Raw genomic sequence first — 5671 nt, 5'->3', positions numbered from 1 at the left:
CCCTTTTGAAAAGAGAGAGCTGGCCTCAGGCTGAGACTTCGGGAGGTAGTATCTAGCTAGTGTTTTATAACATTCTTTTGGTTTTCATTACACAAGTACTTTTTGTTGTTACCTCCGATTTATGCCAAGTGATACTGGTTTTCTTCTTAGAGTCATGATACAAAGTTTTCTTCTTTTAAACGGGTGTGTAAGTATATGATAAGTTTAAAGAAAAACATTAAGTACAAAGAAATGGCCAAAATGTTGAAGGTGGTAGCATGGGAACAACTGAAGTTAGGGAAATACCAGCCTAGATTCATGCCATCAACCTTTGTTATTTTCTTCTTCTTCCTTTTTTTTGGGGGGGGGGGGGGAGGGGAGAGGGGGGAGGAGATGCTGTGCCAGTGTCTCAAGAGTTCTCAACTAACAGGAATCATTAGTTTATTATAAAAGAGACACAGAAATTATTTACATGATGAAAGAGTTCAGAGCTTCAGTGGAATGGACTTCACATGATGCCATTTCAAGTGCTTATTTCAGTCTGCACTTTCCAAGAATGTCACCATTTCTAAATAAGACACAATCCTTGTCGTCTAGAACTACTTTAATGGCTCCATATTCTGGTAGAAGTTTATCTCCGATTTGTACTTTAACTGGGTGAGTCGCTCCACCCTTTCCTTTGGAGCCCCATCCAACAACTACTACTGTTGCATGCAATACTTTTCCTGTAGATTTTTCTGGAAGCATAATGCCTCCTTCGGTTACAGTTTCCTCAGCACTCCTTTCAAGTCACACTCGGTCAAAGAGGGGTAGGAACGTCCTTAAGGCCTGTCCTGCCATGACTCCATGGCAGTTGGTACTCTGCTCTCCTGCGGTTGCAGGTTGCAAGGAGAGACTTGCCTCTGGACAAGTGAACTTGGGAAAAGGCCACCCAGTGCACAAACGTGTCCGCCAGGCCATTCGCCCCTCCCCTCCAGAGAGGGCGACCCCAGTGGCACCAGCTGGGATTGGTCCCCAGGGCCGTGTGCAGGCCAGTCCCTTTGTTATTGTCTTGCTTTATGGAATTATATGTTAGTTTTCAAAGTATATTTGTTAACAACATCTAGGCCTAACCACAAGTCACGCTGCTTCCACATTTCTCCAATTGAAATTTTATGCAGATTATTTCATGGTCTCATTTTATTCCTTTCAATCATAGGATTTTGACAATCCTCTCCTCAGGCAGTCTGGGGCCAGTATTGTGGACAGTGGTCTGGTTTAATTAATCTATGCAGAGTGCAAAAATCTACACCTTTTGTTAACCCCACTTGCCCACCTCTGCCATGAGGAAGCATATAGGTCATGGGACCTCAAGACTTTGATATTTTATTAATTAGGCCTTCTTGAAGGTGATCTCATTCATCCCAAGCAATTCGGTCTTTGCAAACTTCCCCCCTAAAGGGCAAAGGGTCATACAGCTCCCTTCTATGCTATTTCCCCTGAAGGCCACTCGGTCCATTCACAGAGAGGGGAAATCTGGTCCCAGGGAATGACATTCTCCTAATCCTCTCTTGTCACCTGGCAGTGGCACTCTCAGATTTTTCAGTTGAGACAACCTCAAGAGTAGAAGCCTTTGGCTCCTTCCCACACGTGTCTTCTGGGCTTCAGGCTGCACAGGTGGAGGCTGGGGAGGTAGGTTCCAGATCTCTGCGCCAGCCTGCAGCCCACAGAGTGAATCGGGCACTCTGAATAAACTGGAGCAGGTTCTCACCTGCGCAGCTGCTCTTGGTTCCTGTCCTTTGATTTCAGGCACACAGTCACTTCCGTCCACACCCACCTCTTCCTTTCCTCCAGCTTCCTAATGCCGAGACCCTTTAATACAGTCCCTCATGTTGTGGTGACCCACAACCATAAAATTATTTTTGTTGCTACTTCATAACTGTAATGTTGCTACTGTTACGAATCGTAATGTAAATATCTGACATGCAGGGTGTATTTTCATTGTTCGCGACCCACAGGTTGAGAACCGCTGCTTCAGAAAACCTCAAGCCTTGCACTCACAGTTCGAGTGCCGAGGGGAAAGCCTTTATGCTAAAACCACAGCATCCTATCCACCCTTGCGGAAGGAGGGGGTCAGGTGTAGGCCATGGCGTGGTCAGGGAGTAATAATTGGACGTGACCCACTGTCCTGCACCACTTGCACACCAAATCCCTCCCCTTCATGCCTCGTGGCTGCTATGGTGAAGCACAGAGCCAATTCACGTCGTGGGCCACTTTGCCATGTCTGACTCTCCGTGGGAAGAGTAAGCATGGGTTTTCTTCTTGATCACAGTCTTTCTGTATGCAGTCTTGATAACCCCCGTAAGGGCAGTTTTACTTCACAGTTTTCTGGGCACCACTCCCCACGTTGTTTCTTGGAAGACAGCCTTGGGACGGGCCAAGAGGCCACCTGCAGGTCTTCCCAGAAGCCCTAGATCTGAGGTAAGGCCCTGGCCTTCTAGCAGTTCCGTGGCTGTGCCAGGGGTCTGAGTGACTCCAGGCTTCCTGAACCTGGTTTGAAGAGCTGGAAGGATGTAGGAGCCTGTTCTTAGACCGGCTGCTGGAGTTTTAATTGAAGTATTCTGCTCAAGGCAGCCCCAATCATTGCCTGTTCACAGTGAGCCTGATCTATATTTTCTTCTCTACTATCACAGGGTCTCCCGTTTTTATAAAACTTCTTGTTTTATTTTTCAGCCCACTACTGATTTAGCAATTTTGCTTGTATGGCTCTACAGTTGATAACACTCCCAAGTAACTGCTCAAGAGTTCTCAAACACTTAGCCCCTCTTACTGAAGTACCACATGACTTACGGTATCTGTGACCTCAAATGTCCAGCCTCTAAGGCTCTCCATTCTCCTGCTTCAATTTCCTAAATGAGATAATGCCTGTAAAGTGCTTTGCACAGTGCCTGACGCCTAGTAAGCAATCAGTAAATGTGAGCTACTGGGATGGCTGTGTTGGTGCTGTTATTATTTTACCTCTGTACCTGCTGTTTTTGCAGTGTCTACTCTACATGGTTTTCCTTAGCCAGAGTTTACATGTGTTTTTAAGTTTTATTGACTGATTTTTGAGAGAGGGAGGAAGGGAGAGAGAGAGAGAGAAATTGGTTTGTTGTTCCACTTATTGACGCATTCATTGGTTGATTCCTGTAAGTACCCTGACCAGGGATCAAACCCTCAACCCTGGCATATTGGGACGATGTTCTAACCAACTGAACTACCCGTCCAGGGCATGTGGCAATACTCTTGAGGAACACACCAGCTTTTGCCTCTGACCCCCATGGTTTCCACCCTTCCGTCCCAGAACATGAGCTATGTGCAAGCGGCAGGTGGCCTGCATAGGTTTAGACCCATTGGGTGATCGTTGATCCAAGGACTCTGGTCATGCCTGACATTCATTGCCTGCCTTGATCTAGGAAGAGGTTCAGTCTCTACAGAAACTCAGTATCTAAGGTAGGGAAGGCAGGGTTAAAAAACAAAAACACTCTCCAGGCACTTATCTCGCCAGGGGATGCAAAGTAATTAAGTTCTAGTGAGGCTGCATTTGCTTTCTCCCTTTCTGAAAAACTTGCCAAGCACTTTATCCCTTTCCAGGGCCTTTAAAGAAGGCTGTCGGGTGTTTTTAAGTTCAGGTTCCTCCCTCTTCAATGGCACTCACAACCGAACTGAGACCCACACCATTTCCGTGCATTAGGCTTCCTGTAATATCACTGCCGTTTCCAAGTACCAACCAATTACAACTCTTAGAGGGAAGAGCAGTCCTTGCTGCATATGTATTACTAGGATTTCCAAAAACCCTGGATGGGACCCTAAAGTGCAACAATATTCAGACTTCACTAACCTGTGGGGCCTCATAGGCATTTGCACCCACATTGCAATGGCTGTGAGCACACTTCCTGCCCTCGCTCCCTCTCCTGGCTCATGTGCCATGAAGTCCAGTCTTTCCTGGGCTCCACTTGTTAACTGTTCCCATGAATTCCTGAGAATGTGTGTACACATCCCCTCCAGCTTGCCAATGAAGCTGGCACTCAGAAACTGCCCACCTCAATCGTGTGTGCTTGGGACTCTCCCTCCCCTGCCCTCTACTCAAGGATCCAGGTGTGATGATTCGCCCTGATGTCACTGTCACCTCCTGTGCCATGTCTCATTCTCAGGGTTCTATGACAGCTCAGGAATAATTTTTGAACTAGGAAGGAGGTTTCCTCAACCATCTTTCCAGGCTCACAACAAAGCTGTCTGGGCCCAAGGTGCTATAGCTCTTTAATTGTTCTGCTCTTTCATATCTCTCTCTCTCTCTCTCTCTCTCTCTCTCTCTCTCACACACACACACACACACACACACAAACTGAGGTTCCATTATAAAGCAAAAATGACTACACTGGGACAGGTTAATGGCCTTCCTAAACACCTATCTTCTATTGTACTGGTAAAGCTTCATCATTATTCAAAAAGTCTCATTATAACTTAAATGACTATGGAAAATAAAAACACGGCTATAAAAAAAAAAAGTCCATTGCTCATCCCCAATAAGCCCAGGTTTGTCATGTCTAACAAATAGCTAACTAGAAGATATGCACTTTGCAAATTTTAATGCAACACAAATACACAGATATTCCCCCACAGACCTCTAACCCACTTCCTAATGTTTTCTAAATTAATACATTCCATAAGTTTTCTAAGGGAAGTCACATAAACTCAGTCACGGCTTCCCTTCAACCAAATTTTTAAAAATAGCAAAGTAATACCTTGCACAGAAAATCCATTTCCGAGAAGAATCAAATAGATTTCACCTGCCTTTTCATACTTGCTTTTCTTTCTTTTTCTATGACTGAGACGCAGCTTCAAGGAGGGGCAGGGATTCTGGGGATCTGGTCATGCCGAGCCATCAAACCAGCCCTGTCAAACAGGCCACATGTTTCAGTTTCACATCAATTCCTTCCATTTTAAAGCCTCAAAAAGCGCGCGCGCGGACACACACACACACACACACACACACACACACACACACACAAAACCACTGAGGTTCCCTACATTTAGGTCCCCAACTGGTAATTTGTGAATTACAGTTGAGTGTAATTCAGAGTTTTTTTTCCCAATTGACCTGTACAGTTCAAACCCATGTTGCTCAAGGATCAACTGTAATGAGTTGTAATTTGAGACTGGGAGGAAACAGATAGTCCAGGATATAGAATACAGACCCTGATCCTGGTTTTGATTGGCTGTCTACTAACGAAGTTGTCAAGCAAAATCTACATGTGGAACACGCAATCCTGTATTACTAACGGGGATTTAGTTCCATCACCCTATATGCAGTCCTTTGGTGAGGTCTACACTTTACCTTTTACTTTTGAGATTGAAATTTGCTATAGAAAACTCTAATTTTTATGTAATCAATTTTATCATCTTTTCCTTTATGACTTCTGGGTTTTGTGTTATATTTTTTAAAGTCTTGCCCATTCTAGGATTATAAAAATATGCATCCATGTGTTCTTCTAGGATGTCTGTGATTTCATGTTTTACATGTAAATCTTTGATCCATCTGGAACTTATTTTGCCATAAGAAGTGAGATCCGAATCCAGTTTTACTTGTCTTTCCCCCCCAAGATGGCAAATCGGTAAATCCAATTACCATTTATTGAATACTCTACTTTTTATAGAAAACCTTTAAATAGCA

General features: G+C 44.6%; 1 pseudogene; it reads right to left on the bottom strand.

Annotated features, from left to right (window-relative positions):
* Positions 1 to 510: 510 nt before the first annotated feature.
* Positions 511 to 819, bottom strand: LOC138996118 (10 kDa heat shock protein, mitochondrial pseudogene; annotated as a pseudogene).
* Positions 820 to 5671: the final 4852 nt, after the last annotated feature.

Source organism: Myotis yumanensis, unplaced genomic scaffold (genome assembly GCF_028538775.1).
Source record: "Myotis yumanensis isolate MYYU_CA2020_CCGP unplaced genomic scaffold, mMyoYum1.0.hap1 SCAF_17, whole genome shotgun sequence".
Taxonomy (NCBI): Eukaryota; Metazoa; Chordata; class Mammalia; order Chiroptera; family Vespertilionidae; genus Myotis; species Myotis yumanensis.
Note: the sequence above shows the minus strand (reverse complement) of the source record. Positions and strands in the feature narration are given on the sequence as shown.